The sequence below is a fragment of the Nannospalax galili genome, unplaced genomic scaffold (assembly GCF_000622305.1).
Source record: "Nannospalax galili isolate Female #2095 unplaced genomic scaffold, S.galili_v1.0 scaffold762, whole genome shotgun sequence".
NCBI classification, from domain to species: Eukaryota; Metazoa; Chordata; class Mammalia; order Rodentia; family Spalacidae; genus Nannospalax; species Nannospalax galili.
Window position 1 is genome coordinate 1,220,765 of NW_008350126.1, and position 21,663 is coordinate 1,242,427.

General features: G+C 47.1%; 1 protein-coding gene across 2 annotated transcripts in view; it reads right to left on the bottom strand.

Annotated features, from left to right (window-relative positions):
- Positions 1 to 21,195, bottom strand: part of Hrh2 (histamine receptor H2) — a 44,318-nt gene extending 23,123 nt beyond the window's left edge. For both annotated transcript variants that reach the window (XM_008847342.2, XM_029570523.1), the window contains exon 1: positions 21,073 to 21,195. The gene's annotated coding sequence lies outside the window, so the exon portion shown is untranslated. The remainder of the gene's footprint in view (positions 1 to 21,072) is intronic.
- Positions 21,196 to 21,663: the final 468 nt, after the last annotated feature.

Genomic DNA, 21,663 nt, shown 5'->3' on the forward strand with positions numbered 1-21,663 from the left:
AAATGGATGTGTCTTTGGGGCACTTAGATTTAACCAATTCTTTTGGTGGTTTCCCAACCTGAGGTAATGCAACTACAAATATGTAGACAACAGTACTGTGTCGGTAGATATGCAATTGGAAAAACAATGCTCATATGGGAACAACATGAGCTTCTACATGAAGTGGGTAACAGTCCCGTGAACCCTGGTGCCTCTGTACTGAATAACTATCCTGGATACATGATATTACCCATAGCAGATAAAATATCATTGATTCTCAGAACAGCCCCAGAAATGAGAGAAATCACCTCCCTTTAACGCTGAAGAATCAGTGAACAAAGAGCCAAGTGATGCCACTCCTTTGGTAAGTGACAGACCCTGTATTCCAAATCAGTGTCATGTTTGGGTAAGTGTCCTCCAAACGCCAGTAAGTTAAAGGCTCGGTCACCAGCCTGTGGTGTTACTGCGGATGGAGGAAATTTTAAGAAGTAGGGCCTAGAGGGAGGAAGTCAGGCCATTTAGGGCATGCCTTTAAAGGAGATATTGGGGCCTTGAGCCCTTCCTGTTTCTCTCTTTCTTTTTTTTTTTTTTTTTCCTTCCTGGTTGCCTTGAGGTGAGCATGCATGCCTTGCTCTAATGGCCTGTGCTGCCACAAGCCCAAAGTCACAGGGCCAAGAGACTATGGACTGAAACCCCTGAAGCGGTGGGCCAAAATAAACTTATTTACATGTATACATCCATCCATCTGTCCATGCATCTGTCCAATTTCCTATTACCCATATAATTAACTGAAGAAGTATATAGAGGGTGTGAGTGTGTACATGTGCGTGCTCTGGTGTGGTTTCCTCACCTTAATGCTCACCTTGGGGCTCCATGGGCCCGGTGTGTGTGCCTGCATGGACAGATGAGAATGGGTTTATTGGTTTATATTGAACATTTCCAAGCAGTAGAAGAAAGTGAAACAATAAGACAGTATACACAATATCTTCTCTACTGTCATGCAGATTCAGAAAGGTCTGCTCTACCGTTCTTTCTGGGCATGTGTGAGAAAGATAGAAAATTCAGTGGGTCATTTCCTTTCCCGCCTCCCAGGCTGCCCACAAACGTTTCAGTTGCACATTTCACTACTTCCTTTAACGATTCCCCAGCTTTGCCTTAATACTTCGGAAGAGGTGCTTTCTGGAGAATTGACTCATTCAGAGCAAAGTCTCTCCTCCCCTTGCCAGGAATTTCACCTTAATGAAGAGCCTGTTGTGTGCCTCTCATCTCATGTGGCCTCCAGGCACAGCCCTCAGGAGCAGTCACAGCTGGGGCCTTAACACATCTCTCAGGTGCATGTTAAACCCATCTGACCATGCTGGGTACTGTATAGGCAAGTCTGCTCTGGTCAGTTTCCACAACTAGTCTTGGTTGTCTCTTAGCGCAAATTCCTGACTGGGCATTCAAGGCTCTTAGTGACCTGGTCCCATCTTCCCTCTTCAGTTTCAGCTCCTGCCTGATAAAGGCCTTTTGTGCCCTACAGCACTTGGAGTAACACAGCTGTGGTGGCCTTTACTTTCTCCTGGTTCTGAAAGTGCCAGGGCCCTTCTGATGCTGTACCTTTATGTGTGCTGTTCCCCCGACCTGGCATGTCCTCTGTTCTTTCTTAGCCTAGTAAAGTCTTATTCTTCTTTCAAGCTCTGGCCTTCTGTCACCTCTTGAAGTCTGTGGAGGTTGCTTCTCTATTCCCTCATTTCACTCACCTGCCTTTGGCTAGAGCTTCCTGGGCAGAGGTCTGAGGGCTTCATGGAAACCCCTTCCTGGGGAGGTGTTGGGTAATTCATCATCTGAACAGTCTCCCTAGGAACTGAATTGGGGTGATGTCTGGAACACTATTTCTGTCTGCCTGGGGACTTGAAAGGGGGAGGGAAAATCTGGGTCAGTCTGATGCCCCAACTTCCACCTGGCTGCTCCTAACCCAGAACTCCCAGGAGAAATGCCACAGGTGGTCGCTTCTGCCCTCTAGACAGAGGGGGCACTATCTAGGAAAGCAGCTGGGCTGGAGGCCAGGCCAGACCAGTCCCACAAGATCAAGCTGGGGGCCTGGTGCTTTGTCTTAAGTGGGAGATAAAATTCTTTCTGTAGAGTAAGTGCTCCCACCACCTGTGGGACCACACAGGAAACTGGCCCTGCTGTACAAGCAGACAGGGATGTGGGGGATTGGTGACTGGCTTCTCCCTCAGCCTCAGAGATGCACATTTTTAGCAGTAACTTACAACAAAAAAGGAACATGCCATTCCTTGGGGATCCTTTCAGTTATACTATATAGCAACCCTCGACATAGGTGTTAAGAGTCTCATTCTAGAAAAACACTCAGGGAAGCAGGGGGAAGCCAGGGCTGACAGAAAGGATTCCAGCATTGGACAGATGGGGATTCTACTTCCAGTGTGGTGACTTCAGAGGATTCTGGCCTTGAGTTGGTCTGACAACACTTCCTTTGTCTCTTAGTGGGTATGGAAATGAAGTGAGTAAAGGAACCCAAACCCTAGTGCTTCTTATGCCCAATGGCATTTTCATTATGGTCCTAAGTGCCCTCATCCACACTTGAATCATATATTTCCTGAGTGTCCTTTAGGTGCAGACCCTGAGCTTGGGTCTTGAGATAGAGCAGAGAGCACAGCAGACACAGTTGGGGCAGGGGCAAGGGATGGAGATAAACTTATTTGATTGCCATTGTACCAAGTTCTTTGCTGGGAAAGTGGAGGGAACCACAGGGGCTTCCCTATGGAAGACAGAAATGAGATAACTGAGAAAAAATGGGGGACAAGCTGGAGAGGAGGCCTCCACAGGAGCCCGAGGAGGGAGCTGGCTGTCTTTAACCTAGCAGGCAAGCTTCTGGCCAGGGGCAGTGGTCTGTGAGTAGAGCATGTGCAATTGGGCAGGCAAGAAGGGGATCCCTGGATCCCTGTACTCCTGCTGCCCATCAGTGGCACCTGTGAGTGTGTGAAGCAGGCACTTTTGACTATTTCCAACCATGGCAGTAGCTGATCAGACACTGATGCCACTGGGTCTCTAGAGGGCAGCTCATTTCCATAAGCCACATATGTATTCTCAGACCATCCCCTCTGTATTCGACCGCTTCAGTGTGCCATGCATCCAATATGGTGAGGGTTAGAAGCATCCCCAAATCAGCTCCTTAAGGAGCATCCCCAAATGGACTCTCGAAGTGGGGAGCTACTGAGCTACTGTGACTTGCATTGTTCATGGAAGGAGGAAAAAGCTTCCCAAGCCCCAGACTGGCCATCCCTATGTGGTGACTAGCAGGGTGACTGAGGCTCAAAGGGTCATGGCTGAAGTGACCCTGGGCCTTCCCAGGAAGTGCTCTCATCCCACTTAGAGCTGCCAAGAAATGCTGGCGGCCCATCTAGAGCAGAGAGTTGGGGCACTTCGCACAGAGGCCTGAGGTAAGGGCCAGAGACACAGATGGAAATGATGCGGCAGGTCTTGCACCTTGGCATAGAGATGGGCAATAAGGGCTGAGTGGGTGAAAGACCCAGAAGAATGAGCTGTGTGTGTGTGTGTGAAAACTCTGAGTGTGAGTGTGTGAGTGTGCATGTGTATGAGTGAGTGTGCATGTAAGAGTGTGTGTCCATGTGTGTGCATTTGTGAATGTGAATATGTGAGTGTGTGCATGTGAGTACATGTATGTGTTTTTGAATGTGACTATGTATTTGTGTGAGTGCATTTGTGTGTGCATTTGTGAGTGTGAATGTATGTGCATGTTTGTGAATATGTGAGTGTGAGTACATGTGTACTTGTGAGTGTGAATATGTGTTTGTGTGTGCATTTGTGAGTGTGAATGTATGTGCATGTTTGTGAATATGTGCATGTGTGAGTACGTGTGCTTGTGACTGTGAGTATGCATGTGTGTGCATTTGTGTATGTGAATGTGTGTGAGTACACGTGTGCATTTGTGAGTGTGAATGTGTTTGTGTAAGTGCATGTGTGTGCATTTGTGAATGTGAATATGTATGAATATGAATATGAATATGTACACGTGTTTGTGAATGTGAATCATGTGTGCATGTGTGTATGAGTGTGCATGTGAATGTATGAGTATGTGTGTGTATATTTCTGAGTGTGAATGTGCAAGTGTGTGAATGTGTGTGAGTGTGCATGTGAATGAGTACATGTATATGTGAGTGTGAAAGTGTGTGTGAGTACATGTTTGTGCATTTGTGGGTATGAATGTGAGTGTATGTGCATGAGCCCATGCATATGTGTGTGAATACATATATGGTGTTTGTGAGTATGCGAGTGTGTGTGAGTGAATGAATGAGTGTGTATATGTGAGTTTGTGCATGTGTGAGTGCATGAATGCATGTGTGTATAAGTACACATGTATGTATGTGTGTCTTTGTTACTTTTCTGTTGCTGTGATAGAAACACCATGGCCAAGGGAACTTATAAAAGGAAGAGTTTGTTTAACTTACAGTACCAAAGGGGCAAGAGTCCATCACGGCAGGGAGGTGTGGTGGCAGAGGTGGCTGGACTAGGAGCAAAAGCTAAGCTCTTACATCCTCAAGCAGACACAGGAAACAGAGAGGGACTGGAGATATGACAAGGCTTAAGAGCTCTCTAAGCCCACCCCCAGTGACGTGCTTCCTCCAGCACGGCCACACTTTCTAAGACCTCCCAAACAGTACCACCAACTGGGGACAAAATGTCCAAATACTTGGAGTCTATGAGGGCATTTTCATTCAAACCACTGCAGTGTGTATGTGTGTGAGTATGTGCTCCCATGTATGCATGCCCATTTGAGGAAGTCAGTGTTTTCTTTGGTATGGAAACCTCCATCAACATCTTTATTATTGAGATTATTAATTACTTATTTTGAGATGAGTATGTTGCTCTGTTTGTTGCCCAGGCTTTCTCCAAACTTAGGGCTCAAGCCATCCTCCTGCTGCGGTCTGCTGAGTGGCTGGGTTACCAGTGAGAGCCACATTAAAAATGGACTTCTGAACAGCAGATATGCTTTTGGTAATTTGCTCTGGGGTCTGCCCCACACTGTGTATTTTAGCAAAGTCTAGAAAGAGTGTAAAATTTCACACAGGAGATTGTGAGGAAGGCATCATCCAGACTGGCTTAGATTGACGGGCAGATGTGGGGGTGGTCTTTATATCACAGCAGGGGTTGGGGGATGAGCATGTTGCACTTGTGCCTGTAGGAGGGAATTGATAACCAGGTCAGGGTGGGAAGCCTCCCTTTTTACTACATTCCCTTGGGGACTTCTCTGTCTCCTCATCCTGCGTGAGTGTCATCTACTCAAAACCTAATAGCCATATGGTTTGCTGCAGGACATTCTGGGTAGAAAAGAGAAGTAGGTGACCAGGTCTGTTAGGAAGTGGATGGACCCAGAGTTGGAACGGGCTCCAGATTAGGGCTAGGGCTGCTTTGTAAGAACTCCACTGCCTCCAACTTGTAGCCCCGAAGGCCACTCTCCTTCTCTGTCATTCATAGGGCTCACAGTCAGACTGTCAAAATCTCTGGTTGTGCCATGCCCTGGCAAAGGTTCCCATGTCATTAAGGTAAAAATGATACCACTTGCCATGTCATCAAGAACAGGCTTCTGCCAACCTTTCCAGCTGATTGTCAGGTGGAAAAGCAGCTGAGGTGGGTGCTCAGAAGTCTGGATTTAGTTCTGGAAGCACAGGATGCCATTGACAGTTCATGACCAGGTTCAAGATCTGCCAGGAAGCAGGCAGCAGATATGGAGATCTAGATCTGAAAACAATCACTGAGGCTCTTCTTGCCAGGAATTAGCGTAGACAAGATTGCTTGTTTCATAACCAGCCTGGGGCTGCATACTGTTTCATGTCATGTCTGGACAATTTTGTCAAGTAAAGGATTTTTTCTTTTTCCCACTTTCAAAAGGCAGTATCCGCTGTCTAGACGATTGCGCACTTGCCCAAACTCTCAAAATCAGAAAGACCTGTCAGGATTTGAACCCGGATCCATCTGCCACCACAGCCCTGGTTTTCAGCTGCTGTGTACTTAGATTTCCACAGACAAACTCAGCTTGGCAAGACTGCCTGTGCATTTGCAACACTAGAAACTTCGTTCCTCGTAATCACGATTGCGGGTGTCTTTCCTTTTTGTGGTGAGAGTTCCCAATACTTCCTCATACGTAAGAGCTGAACATTTTGTTACCAGCCTCATGGCAGGAAGACCTCTGGTGGAAGCTGTTCCTTAGAGAGAAGGCCCAGTCTTGCAGTGGGGTTGGCTCCACCCTTTGTTTTTTCTGGGCACTGGGGTCCCAAAGCCAGAGGTGGCTTCTGTTTGCCCTCCAGTCCCCTTGCTCCATGCCTCGCAGCGACCCTTCAGTATGGACTGGAAGAGGAGTCTATCTGAACAACCCCTGGAATTTGGGGCAAAGGTCTGTAGCTGCCATTCTTGGCCCAGGTGGAGAAGGGCCCTGCTACCCCTTAGCCAGGTATCCACCAACCCAGAGCAGGTGGGTCAAAGTGATCTCTCTACTGTGATGGATGTATCATAGTGAGAGAGAAGGACAGTTGGACTGGAAGCTAGGACTCTGTCCATTCCTGTGTGCCAGGCACCTACCACATACCAGACACCCACAGGTGGTAATAATACATCTGTAGCATAGATGATTATTATTGCCACTTGACAGGTGGTAAAACTGAGGCTCAGAGAGGGCGAATCACTTTTCTAAACTACATAACTGGTAAGAGATAGGCAAGGCTTTGAACAAGGTCTAGGTCAGAGTCTGTGAGCATCCTTGACCTTTCCCCCAGAGGGTACGAATCTAGAATCTGGGCAGCTCAGTTACTGATTATTGTGTTTCTAGTTTTTGTGGTGTGTTTCCTTTATCAGCAAGAGGCTGGTGCCATCTGCTCAGCGTCTGACAGTGGTGCTTGGAAGCACCCCAAGCCACATCTAGTGACAGTCCTTTAGGTTTTCTTTAAGAAAGTCTTTATCCCCTTTTTTTTTCAATTGATGTGAAAGTCACATGAAATAAAGTCAGTCTCTTTAGAGCACAATTTAGTAGCTTTAGATACCTTTATCACATTGTACTATCACTGCCTTTGCTGAGTTCCAAAACACATCAACTTGAGAAACAATCTTGTCCCCAGAGTGCAGACACTCCCGGTTGGCCCCCTTCCCTGGCCCCTGGTGACCACTGGCCTACTTTTTGCCTATAGACTTGTCTGCTCTGTATGTGGTCACTCATAAATCAGGAAGTGGATTCCTGAGTCTTTTTTTGTTCTCTTTCCAAGCCCTCAAACATCTCATTGCTCAGCAAAACACTTTAGTGTTATCCTTGATTCCCTGTCCTTCCTTTATCACTAGTATCCAACCACCAGCCAGCCCCATATCCATCCTCTCTCTTCTCTTTCTCTTTGGGAGGTAGGCAGCCTCTTTCATTTGCAGCTGCCACCAACTCCATGCAAGTCTGATGATCTGGATTCACATCTCAACACAAGTATCAGCTCTGCAGAGGGACTCAGCTGACTCCCCACCACCAGCACAACCACCCCAGTTAGCCTTTTGCATAGCACATCTTCCACTTACTTTTAATTTTTATTTTTGTCTATTTATTTTTAACGTCGAGTCTCACACAGCCCTAGCTAACCTTGAGCTCACTATGTATGGAGAGAATGACCTTGAACTCCTAATCCTCTTACCTCAGCCTCCCAAGTGCTAGGATCACAAACGTGTGCCATCATGCCATTTGTTGCTGCTTCCCATTGGAATGTGAGCTCCGGGAAGTGCAGGATCCAGGACCCACTTTATTTCCTGATGGGAACTTAATAGGAGACCAATGGCTGTTAACTAGAGTGGCCAAATGTGTGCTGAATAACCATCATAACAATATAGTGCCCCATTTATTGGGTGCTTTGAAGTGTAGGCAATGTTCTAAGTTCTTTTATAGGTGCTTGCTCGTTTAATCTCCACTGTAGCTCCATAGCTTCTATTCAATCCTATTTTATAAATTAGGAAATTGAAGTGACCTGGCCAAAGTCCAACATCAGTGTGGGTTGGCTGGCAGGTGAGGGGAAGACCTGGGGAAGGAGCTTGTCAACAGGCTCGATGGGGTCAAGAGAAATGTTTGCCTTGGTTTTTTGCAGGCAGGTGAGGCTGTAACTTTTCTGCATTTGTAGAGAAGCCCAAATCCCCAGGGCAGGAGCTGGGCGAGGAGAGCACTGCACTGGGTATTTGGATTTGAGTTGGAGTCCTTGGTGTGATTGACTTGCTGGGTTATATCCAAGTTTCAGAGCCTCAGCATCCTTGGCAGAAAAGTGAGGAGACAGGGTTACAACATCTTGAAAGTTTCTCTGAACAACTCTATGTGCACGGAGGGAAGGAAGAAATTATGGTCTTCCAAATAATAAAATAAAATAAGAGAAGCCAAACGCAGCAGTCCCCTTGTATTCAGGAACCCCTTTGTAACATTCCAATGAGATAGCCATCTTGACTCCGTGCACACCTCCACTTATGGGGAGCTTACTTTCTTGCAAAGAATTTGCCAATCAGTCATTTAGAGACATGTCTAGGGCCCTGTACACTTTCTGTTAGAAGTCACCCTGCCCCCTGCAAAACAAAAACATGGCAGTTTGTGCATAGACCATGGGAAGGACAGCTCAGATATGCCTGGTTGGCATATTATGCATGTGGTTGTTCAGTTACATGCAGTCACTTGCGGTTGTAGTTTTCATTTTGCACTTTTGATCTGAAACTTTATGTGTATGTATGTGCATCTGCAAATGGTTTCATAGGTCTGTGAAAGGCTCTGGGTCTGGAGAACAAATTCAAGCCCTCTTCCAGCCTCACTGCAGGGCTCTATGGCAGTTGATCTTCATATTTCTATGCCAAACAGCCTGGTGGACACATCGCTCTTGTCACTGCCACTACTGTCATCATTTTCACCAACTCAGTCACCATCACCTCCACCATGGCATATCTAGGCACCAAATTTCCCCTTCTCTATTCTCTCCCTCAAGCTCATTCCTTGAAGGTTTTGCCCTTCCAGCAAGGTAGAGATAACTTATACTGGAAGAAAAAAAAAAAAACCAATAAAACCCTAGCCAGCTGGGTCACCTTATAGGTATCAGCAGCAAACAAACCTTTGCGAAGAACATTTATGCTGCTGGCTATCTTACACCATCTTTTCTGTCCTCCTCTCCTCCTCCCAGCCTCTCCACATCCACTATCTCAACTTGAGTCCTGTAGGACAACTGTGTGAAGCAGACAGGGCTATCGTTTTGCAAATGTGACACAGAGACCTCGGTGAAGGCCACAAGCTGGGTAAGGGCTGTCAAGAGCCATCCCTCTTGGCATTCACCTCCTTATATCTTACCCTGTCCCCCTCCTCCTGTTTCCCAAGCCTCATTCATTCTTCCCCATCCCCATGATCTTTGTCAGCTTTGGATACAGAACTTGTCAGGATCACTCTCTCTCAAACAGGCCACCCTGATAACAAATGCAAAGTGCAGTCAGTGTTGTTGAAGCCTCTGCAGTGACTGTTGATGCCATTTGAAAGGTCAGTCCAAAGGCACAGTGGGCTGCCTTGGAGAGGTGGTGGAGGGTATGTGGACAATAGCATTGGCAGGTATTTCTGTCCGTGTACAGAGGAAATTTTTCGAGAGATCTGGGTGCTTGTTGTATGTGTGTCACTGACCACCCAAGTCCAGCTTGGGTGAGCTCCCAGGGCTGCGTGCTCCACATCAGAGGAATCATTTTGCCCAGCCCAGGGAGCCAACACTGTGTAGTGGGAAGATAGCATCCTGACCTGTGCTGGATGCTGGATTAGTAGTGTTCCCACTGTATTGCTTGGAAAACTGATGACTTCTCTGAAGCTCTGTTACCATCTATAAATGGTCACTCCAGAGCATGCTGCTGAGAGGAGGAAAGTGGAAGTCATAGTCATTTAAGGGACATCCAGGCTCCTCCATACATGGCCCTCATCATGGCCACTCTCAGTCTTCTCTTATAGAAGCTGATATCAAGTCCCAATGTTCCTGTGTATGAAGGCATCCAAGGTCACCAGATGGAGGCAAATCTCATCTAAAACAAGTCCCATCTAAAAACAGCCTGCTGGGCAACAGGCCAGGGCAAGCCCTGAACAAGCGGAAGGCTGGGTGGGCTTGTGTTTGGGTTGGAAGGTGGAAAACGGCTGTGCCTTGCAGCAAGGCAAGAGTTTCAGAGGATGAGAAGGAGAGCGAACAGAAAGGAAGGCATGTCGATGCTGGAAGGGGCCACGTTGGTACCCAGTTCATTTGGCAACAGTGATGTGAGGGAGAAGGATGTGGGCCAGATGGGAGGTAGCAGGTTTTTACAGCACTAGAACCCAATTGTGGTGGCAGTGTAGGGCCAGACTCTAAATGTAGAATGCACGTTGAGGTGGTCCCTGAGACAATGGGACCAAGGGAGCTTTGCAAGACACCATTCTGCCAAGGAGGCCCCAAACCATGCAGGGCTCATTCAGTCTCCAGACCCCAGAAGACAGCTTTTTCCAGCAGCTGCAAGAGGCTCTAATCTTACCTCTGTGACTTACAAGTTTGGACAGCTTTGGGCCAATGACTTGGTTTCCAGCCTTGGTTTCCCCTCCTCAAAGTGATGATAATGACTAGAAGAGGTGAGTGGGATTCTGGGGGTTAAGAGCAAGACTCATCTAGAGCCAGCTATCAGGATTAGATCCAGGCCCACACGTTCTGCCTGTCACTATCTAGCTTAGACCTGTCACCTGGTGGTATGGAAGTTTTCCCTGTGTGACCTCATCAGACTTGTAAAGAGTCATCAGGCAACTGGTCTTAAGCCCCAGGACTTTTGAGCTCACGCTGGCATGTCAGTCATGTGTCTTGCTGGCATACAAGCCTTGGATCAATTCTTGGCCCAAATGGGCACCTGCCTTCCTCTAGCATCCCTCTTACATGTGTCTTGATTTGTCGTTTCTCCTTCTAGGTCCTCATCCACATCCCCTCCCTCAGAAGCTCTCTTATCCCTCCCCATACCTGGCCTACCCAGATCCTGCCCCAAATGACCAAAGTATGGCTTCTTTGCTTCTGGCCTAGACACCTGACTTTCTGAACATGTCCAGTCAGCACAGTTCAAAATACACAAAAGCCATAGAATGCTCTATGGTCTTGACATTGGGTTGAATGTCAAAAATGCCTTTTGATGTTCAGAACTAGAACCGTGGTAGAGTAAAATGATGTCATTGTCATAGTTAGCTTTAGCTGTCAACTTGACACAAACCTAGAGTCACCTGAGAAGAGGGAACCTCAAATAAAGAATTTTCCAGATCAGGTTGGTCTGTAGGCCTTTCTGTGAGGTATTTTCTTAATTGCTAGTTGATGTAGGAGGGCCCAGCTTATCATGGGCGGTGCCACCCCTAGGTAGGTGGGCCTCAGCTGTTTAAGAAAGGTAGCTGAGCAAGCCAGGCGAAGAGGAAGCTAAGCCAGAGTCCCTCCACCGTCTCTGCTTCAGTTCCTGCCTCTGGGAGCTCCTGCCCTAGCTTCCCTCAATGATGGACTATATTGTAAGCCAAATAAACCCTTTCCTCCCCAACTTGCTTTTTTGTTCAGTGTTTTATCATAGCAACAGAGAAACAAATTAGGACAGTCAGAATAGGAGTGCTCCAGCTACCATTAATCACATTTGGAAACTATAATAAGGGGAAATGCTCACACTTACATTCAAGTAAAGAAAAACCACCAGAATTCAAATAATAGAGAATGATCATAATTATGAACTTTCATCTTGTTGGTGTGCAGCAGAGGAAACAACACCAGATACTAATGCTTAAAAAGACTGGAAAGTAATAATGCTTTTATAGGGGCTTCTAATACCAATTATTACCTTCTTTCCACATTTCCTCATTCAGATTTTATCCACTGAGAGTTGATGATAGTGACTAAAAAACAATACACGTTCCCCTTTGGGGGCAAAAATAAAGGATACATATACAAGATGACTATAATGAAAATATGAATAAAATACAGTAGATCCTTTCATCTGTAGTGTTTCCTCTCCTGTGACCAACCACAGCCTGAAATGCTAATGAAAATTCAAGAAATAAATTATTAAGTTTTCAATAGCCTGTCAATCTAGGTGCAGTGGTGCTTTTACATAATCACAGCAGTTGGAAGCTTCAGTGGGAGAATCGCAAGTTTGAGGCCAGCCTGGACTACATAAGCCATCTCAAAAACAAAGAACGAAACATGCTGTTCTGAATTGCATGATGAAACCTCATCAGTTCTGCTGAGGATCGGATCTGATCTCTTTGTCCAGTAAGTCCACCCTGGTCACTTAGTAGCCATCTTGATTATCCAGTTGACTGTCATGGTATTGTAGGGTTTGCGTTCAAGTAATCTGATAATGGCCTCAGAGCTTAAGAGCAACAATGCTGGTCACTTCATTACAGTGAGTTGTGATGACTTTTATTTTATTTTTAATGGTTAAAACATCAAAGGTGTATACGCATAAAGAAGACAGTGTTTCCAGGTTTAGGACTGTTGCCAGTTTCAGGCATTCCTAGGGGTCTTGGCACCATCCTTGTAGATAGGGTAGAATTACTGTGTCCATCCAGTTTCAATTTTATAAAGAAAATCTGAGAAGATATTTCACAACACACTAACAAAAGTGACCACTTCTTTTTTTGTTTGTATTTTTCTGAGGGGAAAGCTAGGAGGATGGGGGCCAGGGAAGAGCAAATCTTTTCTTTGTGAGCATTTGTCTGTTGAAACCTTTGACCATTCAAAAATGCACTAAAAACCCAGAAGAAGCATAACCACCCAGTCAAGATTTAGCAGAGATGGCACTTTTCAAAATGGGCTGTGTTTGGTAAAGTGCTGTGTCTCAAAAACAGAATACTTGCTGGAACTCAGGGGTGAGTTCTTTTTACTCGGGTCTCCACCTTGAACTTGCCTGGATCCTTCCATAATGCTGTGATAGAGGGACTGTGGATGACAGAGCTTCCAAAAATCCATATAAGGCTACAGAACCCAACCCTTTTCCTACAGAGCTTCCCCAAGGCTGTTGCTCCCCAGAACACAGTTTGGGGACTGCAGAGTGAAAGCTCACCCCTATCCAAGTCCAGATACCTACATAAGGAAAAGAATGAGGCTGATGCTGTGGTCCTAGGCCTCAGAAATGGAGATGCCCAAACACACTGGTGAAATGTGACAAGCTGTGCATGAGGTGTGCATCTCGACATTCACTGTGTGGGACATAGCATCACATCCAGAGGGGTGACCACCAAACAGCTATGGCCACTATGGGCCCAGAGCTACCCAATTACATTTTTCAAGAGAAATGAGAAATCTGGATGCAAAAGGAAATTTTTGGCTTTAAAACAAAATGTCCTTATTTTCCAATGAATTGTCCTGTAGAAATGTTGGCTCAGTTGCCAGACATGGAGAAATCAAGCTGGAATTAGGCTGGAAAATTCCTGCCTGCTGGTGAGCCCTCCTAGTGTCAGAAAGTGCTAGGCAGGCTTCTGGGGGAGAATTGTCATCAACAGTCTTTCTCAGCTGTGGAATCTATAAAGAACAATAGTCCTGGAGGACCAGCCAGGCAAGATGAGCCCACTGGTACAATAGTGGCAATGCCGTTGTGGGAGAAACCAATTACTTTCTGATTAGATTAGATGCCTACTCTATGGAGGAAATTCACTTCAGTTTCTATAAACTTGCCAAAAGCCTGTGGCTGGGGAGGGCATAGGTCCTAATGAAGACGCTATGGACATGACATGCCCATCAAATTTGCCTTCTAAGTAATCATGCTTATGTCCATAGGTTAGTGCTGCTGTCAGCTTTGGGCAGAGAAGCTTTTTTTTTTTTTTTTTTTTTTTTTTTTGCAGTGAGCAGCAGGGAGTGCAGAGACTCATAAAATCAAAGTACTGAAAATAAATGATTGATGAACAAAGGGGACAGCTATATCACCTACTTCAAGGCTCAGGGAACAACTTGGACAAAGGGGAAAAAAGGAATACAAGAGCCAGAGGAAGGGGAGGGGCTGGGCGAGCTGTGGAACACTGTCCAGGCATGACATGACCATTGTACTCTTGAACTCAAGGTAGCTATGGTTATCTGTACAAGATGGGCACAATATTGGGTCCATCAGCATCCTGTATTAAAGGGGCTCAAACCACCCCCTCTTGAGGATATAGCCACAGTTAGTGGTTTCTTGGTAGGAAGAGACAGTTTCTTCAGTAGTGGAGCCATTGGTAAGGTGCCCGTGTAAACAAACCCTCAACTCACCCATGCTCTGTAAACAACCCTGATGTAACTTATTTGTTCACATGTGCATGTACACACATACACACACAAAACCCACCAAACATGGAAGCAGAAGAGGGGCTAGTTGGAAAGAGGAAGGGAATTAGTGGGTGCCCTAGTTTGCTTTCTATTCCTGTGATAAACACCTACTTGGGGAGGCAAGGGTATATTTTAGTTTATAGGTTATAGTCCATCATCAAGGGAAGCCAAGGCAGGAACTCAAAGCAGGAACTTGAAGCAGAAACTGAACCAGAGACCCTGGAGGAACAGTTCTTACTGGCTTGCTTCCCCTAGCTTGCTCAGCTAGCATTTATATGTAGCCCTGACTCACCCACCTAGGGATGGCACTGCCCACAGTGGGCTGGACCACACTACGTAAATTGGCAACCAAGAAAACATCCCACAGACACGTCCACAGACCAATCTGGTCGAGGAAGTTCTTCATTTGAGGGTCCCTCTTCCCAGGTGTGTCAAGTTAACAACCAAGATTAATCATCAGAGTAGGAGTGGGAGAGGGACCACAGAGGGTAAAGGATGCATGAATATAACTGAACCACATTATACACATGCATGAAAATGTCATGGTATAATCCACTGTTATGTATAATTAGTATGTGCTAGAAAAAATGTTGGTTCATTAAAACAAACAACTGAAGACTCATCTCAAGGGCTGTGTGAAAGTCCTCTGCCAGGGTGATCTCTGCATGTCCTTCCATGTCCTACAGACCCTGCACTGTCTTCTAATTGCTTTCCAGAGTTTGAGAATTTTGCTTTGTGTTAGCATCAAATTCATTAGCAGACATTTGGGGAGAGGGAAATCCTGCTGGATTAGCAGGCTGACATACCCTTCTCTCTGGCTCTGGGGCATGCATGATGAGGAGTGGAGGTGATAAAAGCCTGACCCTCACTGAAGGCTTTCTCTGGGGTCCTGAGCACCCTGCCTCTGGAAGCAACACATAGTGGCCTTGGAGCTGGGCTTCCTGTTATAGGCTGTAATGTGGCCTCATCCCCACCCCGGCCCCCGCCACCTTCCCATCACCCTGCCTGTCTAGAAAGCTTTACTCTCCCTTTATTCTCTATTTTTGTTCCTTTGTTCTTGGCCACTGAGATCCCTGGGTCCAAACCACCTTCTCGCTTTCTCTATCCCCCTTTCCCAGTCATCTGGAAAATTCCATGATCAGGTGCAGGCTTCCATGGCTCCGCTGCCTCCCTTCCCTGTGGTAACAGAGTCCACAGGAGCCTGGTGTTAGCTATACCTGTCCTTCTCCATTTACACTCCTTCCTTCCTCTTTACCATACCCCATGGTGATTTGGTCTCCCAAACGGCTCTTGAATCCATTCCCTTCTCTGGCTGTGGCATTCTGGCCCTCACCTTTGTTCAAGGTGAAAGGATAAGGGGCCAAAGTGTCCTCAGTCTGCTCTCTCTTTCAGTCCACCTTACTCTGCACTGCCTGGAAAAGAGCATTTTGGAAAATGCAAACTTGATTACTTCTGTGGGAGTCTAGAATCCTCTGTGTCTTCCATAGCCTACAGTATCAAGTCTAAATCTCAATTTGACAGCAGAGGCTTTGCAGGATCTAGGTTCTGTGGACTTCTAGATGACCTTCCGGGGACATCAGATGAAATCTAGTGGTTCTAAGTGTCCAACCACACCTGGGAGTTCTGGAGCTCTGTGTCCCTGCACTTAGTCTGTCTCTACCTGGAACATCCAGCCACTCTGCACTCACATCACCTCCAAAGCTGTTTCTGGGAATCTTTGGAGGTGATTTCCTCTGGACAGTGAGTGTTCAAGTCTCTGAGTGTTGCACAGGGCTGCAGGGCTCTGGTGGCCCATGGCAGCATCCTGGCTGTCTTCCCAACTAAGCTGGATTTCTTGGGTAGGTACCATATTTGCCCATCTCTGTCTTCTGTGAACCATGCAAGACTGGATTAAGGAAGAGTTTTGGGGTGAGTTCTCTGAATGCCTCAGTGAGTAAACACATAGCTTTTATGTCCAGAGAGGGTTTGGAGGTTGGAGATTATTCTACTAGAGAAGTGGGCAATTTGGAGCTGAAAGTCACCAAGGCGGCCAGCCTTTCCTGGAGCTTGGGGGTATTTATGATCTTCCCTGCTGTTTTTGGAGGCTGGGAACCAAACCAAAACTGCTACATGCTTCTGGAGACTGCTTCCACGAGGGGCTGGCAACAACTGGCTATTCTGCTGGCTCCAGTCCATGACCATGAAGGTCCTAGCCACCATTTTCTCATGATTGCCAGGCCCACACCGCCCTCACTGCACTGTCACACAGCATCAAACAAGGGCTGAGTTAGAAAACCCCTCTGAGATCAGCCAGTCATAGATCCCCATGCTTTTCAGTTGGGTCAGAGAGGAAAGTCACTTGCCAGGGTCACATAGAAAGAGAAAGGTGTAATCACACCTGAAGCAGTTCTTCAAAAAAACCTTATCAGGTAGGAAAAAAAATGGAAGGGTGGGTCTGGGGTGGCCCTGGAAGTGCCAGGCCAGGGAGAGCCTGTTGGAGGAAACCCCTGGAGCAGCTGGGCAAAGGGCAAGATGAAGGGAGGGAGGGAGCTGGCTGTTTTGAGGCCAGCCAAGAGAGGGAAAAGAGATGCAACCAAGGTCATAGGCTGCACCAAGTAGGTGAGGCCTGGTAGACATCTGCAGAGTGAAGTTTATCTGAATATCTAAACAGATATTGGACAACAGGAACATAAATGGAATTCATTAGCCGTGTGGGGGAGGGACTGAAATCAACTCATAGCAAAAGTGTATGTTCCCCTCAAAGGCACAGGATCACAGCAACATTATTCATAACACCCCCAAAAGTGGAAACAATCCAACTGCCCATCAACTGGGAAATGTAGAAATAAAATGTGGTACCCACACAATGGACTATTATTAGTCAGCTCTAGAAAGGCACGCAGTACTGATATACATTACAGTGTGATGGGCCATGAAAACACTGTGCTAGGTATAATAAGACAGTCACAAAAGGTCACATGTTGTAAGACAGCATTTATATGAGATGTCTAGAACAGGAAAGTCTATAGAGATAGATGGGAGTGAGGAATGGAGTGGGAGATAACTGCTAATGTGTACAGGTTTCTTTCAGGGATGATGAAAATGTTCTAAAATTCAATAGTCACATAACTGTGAATATGTTGAAAACTCCTGTCCTTCACAGTTGATGTGGGTTAGTTTTATAGTATATGGTGGCACAATTCACTGAATATATTAAAATCATTCACTTGTACAGTTTAAATGAGTGAATTTTATAATATAAAATTTTATGGTTGAAAAAAGAACACCCTGGTTGCTGGAGGTATGGAGTTGAAGCAAGGGGCCAGGAAGCCCAGCATACAGGGATGTTATCCCTGGCTTCAAATGTTAGATGCCAGCACATCCCTCCCCACATTGTGACATCCAAGTTTGTCTCCAAACACTGAAAAAGTCCTCTGGAGTGTGAAATGATCCTCAGCTGACAACTTATGGTCTAATCTTCCTTGCTCACCTGCTGATTCTTGCTCATCCTTGCAGAACCATTTTGAATTTCTCCTCTGGGCAGCCCTGACCTTGTAACCCCCAGGCCTCCAGTTCCTAAGCATCTTATCTAGGCTCTGAGAACACTCCACTTTCTGCCCACCCTGCTAGACGTCTGTGCACCTCCTGAAGAGATGGTGCCTTATGCTGGCTCCCCAGAATTCAGCACAAAGCCTAGCACACCATGGTCTAGGGAGCCATTTCCTAACCTGTGTGGGCCAGACATATCACTTCTCATGGGGCCTTAAGATAGCTGCTTAGGTGTTGGTGAGCAGACTGCACATGCCAAATGCTATTGGTATATTGGTATTTATTAATTTAGCATTCTCTCTCCCAAGTCATGTCCAGGCCTCCACACAGGTGTGCCGGCGTGCCCTTGTCATTGATAAGCATGCATATATAGCAAATGTCTTTGATAACCTTTGGGAAGAGCAAACATGTTCACAGGCAGAAATTGTGGAGCCTTGCACAAGGGGCTGTAGGACATGTAGGTTCCATGCCCCCCTCTTTGGGGATCCCTTGGGGACCCATAAGTGTGAACCACAGGAGAACCATGCATGCCAGTCTAAGGACTTTGGACCGATTTGGGAATGGGGAGCTTACAAATATTTTTGAGCAGGGAACAGCATTTTCAGATCTATATTACCAAACTGACAATAAGACAAAGAATATATCAGAACCTGGGTTGGGAGGACAAGACAGGAAACTGGAAGATGGTGACAGATTCGACCTGCCAAACACTGCCTTGGAGACACTGTCTCCAGAGGGTCTGGAAGCCCTCGGAGGTTTAGCACCCATTCACAAAACCAATGCTGCCTTTTCTCATTCATTCCCTCCCTTCCTTCAGCCATTCTACCACATTGGAAGCCAGACAGGCTTATGTCCACTGATTATTAAAGTATATGCTCGCTGCATAAAATCTGAAAAGTCCAAGGACAAATTTCCCCTCACCTGATCACCTACAAGCAGACATTGAACCTTCTTTAGACTGTTTCCCTCCTGTCTTTTTTCTAAGCTCTTGCCAAAAATCTGGGGCCATGTTGTATCTACCCAATGCATAAGCCTGTTCTCATTCATTCAAAACTCTCCATCTTTAGTAATGACATGGCTGCCCCTATCGTTGGACATTTAGGCACTCTCTGATTTCTGGTGACTATCTTGCAAACTGAAAGAATCTTTGCTCTCACCCCCATCTTTTCATGTGGATGTGTTCTTCTTTTAAAAGCTTTTTGGCAAAGAAACCTTTCTGGCCTGCTGAGACATCCTTACTCCCATCATCAGGGATTTCTTTCCCAAGGATGAGCTAAATCCTTGAGATTGGAACTTAATCCTGTTTTTACTACTTTGGGACACTGGTGGAGGAGGATCACAGCTGGGTTTGTTTTCCCCATGGACAAAGCAGCTGGGAGAGTCTCCAGATCCACTGGAGACAGTGTCTCTAAAAGCAGTGTTCGCCAGATTGAATCTGTCATCATCTTCCTGTCTGTCTGGTTCCTCTAGTTCTGATACTTATCTCATTGTCAGTTTGATAATACAGATCTGAGCAAGCAGGTGAGTACAGGGGGCCACCAGCCTAGGAGAGAGGGAAAGAGCCCACCTGGGAACCCAGGATAACACGGCAAAGCTGAGCTATAGGGGTAGAAGCTAGTCGGGACAAGATGCTAGAGGAAAGAAGCTGGGTGCTGAGGCGGGTCAGTGTGGTATCCGTTTTCTCTGGGATGCTGAGTAGTGACCTTCCCTCCTTCCTTTCTGATCTTTAGAGGAAATGCTTGGCAAAGGTGCCCAACTTCCACTGGCAGCCAGGGGACACCAACAGTGAATGTATAACAATTACACATGGAAGAAGGAGGGAACCATGGCTGGTCAAAGTGCATGCTGGGTACCAGGCTTGGGCTCTGCATTTCACAGTCACGCTTGTGGGCAGGGCCAGCATGACACCCAGCAGCATCACCCTGCAGTCAGGCAGACCTGAGGCCAAATCCTGCAGCAGAGACTACTTGCCGTGGAGAGCCTCAGTTTCCCTTCTGTAAACTGGGGGGTTAACAGCACTGGTTCCCTAGGACTGTTGTGGTGACTGTAGTCAATATTGTACACCAAACGTACCTCATGCCAGGCCTGGCCAGAAATGCTATTTTCTTATTTCTCTTCATATCTAGTTCCCAGATGTCAACAAATGTAATCTACTCAAATGTCTTTGATAACCTTCAGGGAGCACAAACATGTCCACAGACAGAAATTCCTAAACTTTCTCATGTAAATAAGAAAGGTGAGGCTTGACCAAAGCTGTCACTGAGCCATGTCACCACCCGGAGTCTAAGGTGAGAGGTGGAGCTCTTGGGGTCCTCCAGCTCCCTGCTCCAGGCTTAGCTCCACACACTGACCATTTGTGATAAAGGAGATGGAGGGGACCTGCACATACAAAAGATCTCCCTCAGACAACCAGTGTCATAAGTTAGGTTATGTATGACAGTGACCAATGGATGAGGACACCACAGCTCACAGGCACTGTGAGCCCTGTCTACATTAGTGGGGACTTTGCACAGAGAAGGAAACTGAGGCTAGCAGGGTCAAGGTCACTGGACTGCTCAAGAGGCCAAAGTGGGAATCAGAGTCCAGGCCACTTCCCCACTTTTCCTAAAGATGCATAGTTACCAGATACCCAAGAGGAGGAATCCCTCCCAGTTTAGTGCAAGAGGGTCCTTGCTCCCCAGCATGAGCATGCATCAGCCCTGGTGGACCAGGGCCAGGCGACCTATTCCTGAAAAACTAGACTCCCTCTTTCCCATCAGCCCCAGACTACACCGCTGTCCATGAGCAGAAAGTGGCTCCCAGCTCACACACTCACCCATCAGGCGAGCAATGCCACCGCCCAGACCTAGGGACAAAGCAATCCTTTAGGTGTAAGTACATTACCCAAATCTACCCCTAGCAGGCGGAGAGGGCGGAAAGCTGACACCACATCCTTCCCTTGGCCGTAAGGGGCTGGAAGCCTAAGCTCACAATGCCTCTTTGGGAGCGGGTATGACCCCTGAGGGTCAGTCACAAGGGAAGAAACCGAGGCAGACGCACTAGCCCAAGGTCAGGTACAGCCAGCCAGTCCTGGTGCAACCTGAGGTCTAACTGAGGATTGGGGTCACAACAACGCACATTGGGGATCCCAGACCTGGCACCTAACGCAACCCGGCCAGAACCTCCCACCACCTCACCCGCGTCCCAATCTAGAGGCAAGGTCTCTCGGGGGGCGGCGGGGGGCGGCGGGGGGCGGCGGCCACCTTACCCCGTGCGGCTGCTGCTGTGGACTCGCGGACGCGCCACGGTCTGGACCCAGTCGCTTCAGATGGTGCCGCATACACTGGGGCAGGGATGGAGCTGGCAGCGCGCGCCTTGCACCCACTTCCTCGTCCCCGCCCCCAGCTCCCTCCCCTCCCCTCCCCCTCTCTAACTCTCTCCTTCTCTGGACACTGCCCCCTTTCCCTTCCTCCTTCTCGGTCCTTCTTTCCTTTTACATTTGCTTCTTTCACTCGCATAACCCACCAGCGCACACTGGCTTTTTCCTCTACTACTCCCCACACTGACCTACACACTCTAGGTAGCCCCCTGGCCTGAGACCCTGCCCACCTGTGTGCACAGTGTCAGGGAGGACAGTCCTGTTGTTGCCCACTTGACCTCTGGCTTGAGCTCTGACATTAGGCCATAAGTGAAATACTTTACCTTGAGTGCCAGGGACCCAATCACTGGAAGCAGGTGAGGAGGGAAAAAAGAACTAGTTTGGAAGGAAAGGCTTGGAAAATCCTGGGGTCTGGAAAGACAGGTCTAAACAGAAAGGATTGGTGGAAACCAGTTTGTCCAGGGTTTCAGGTGGAAAGAA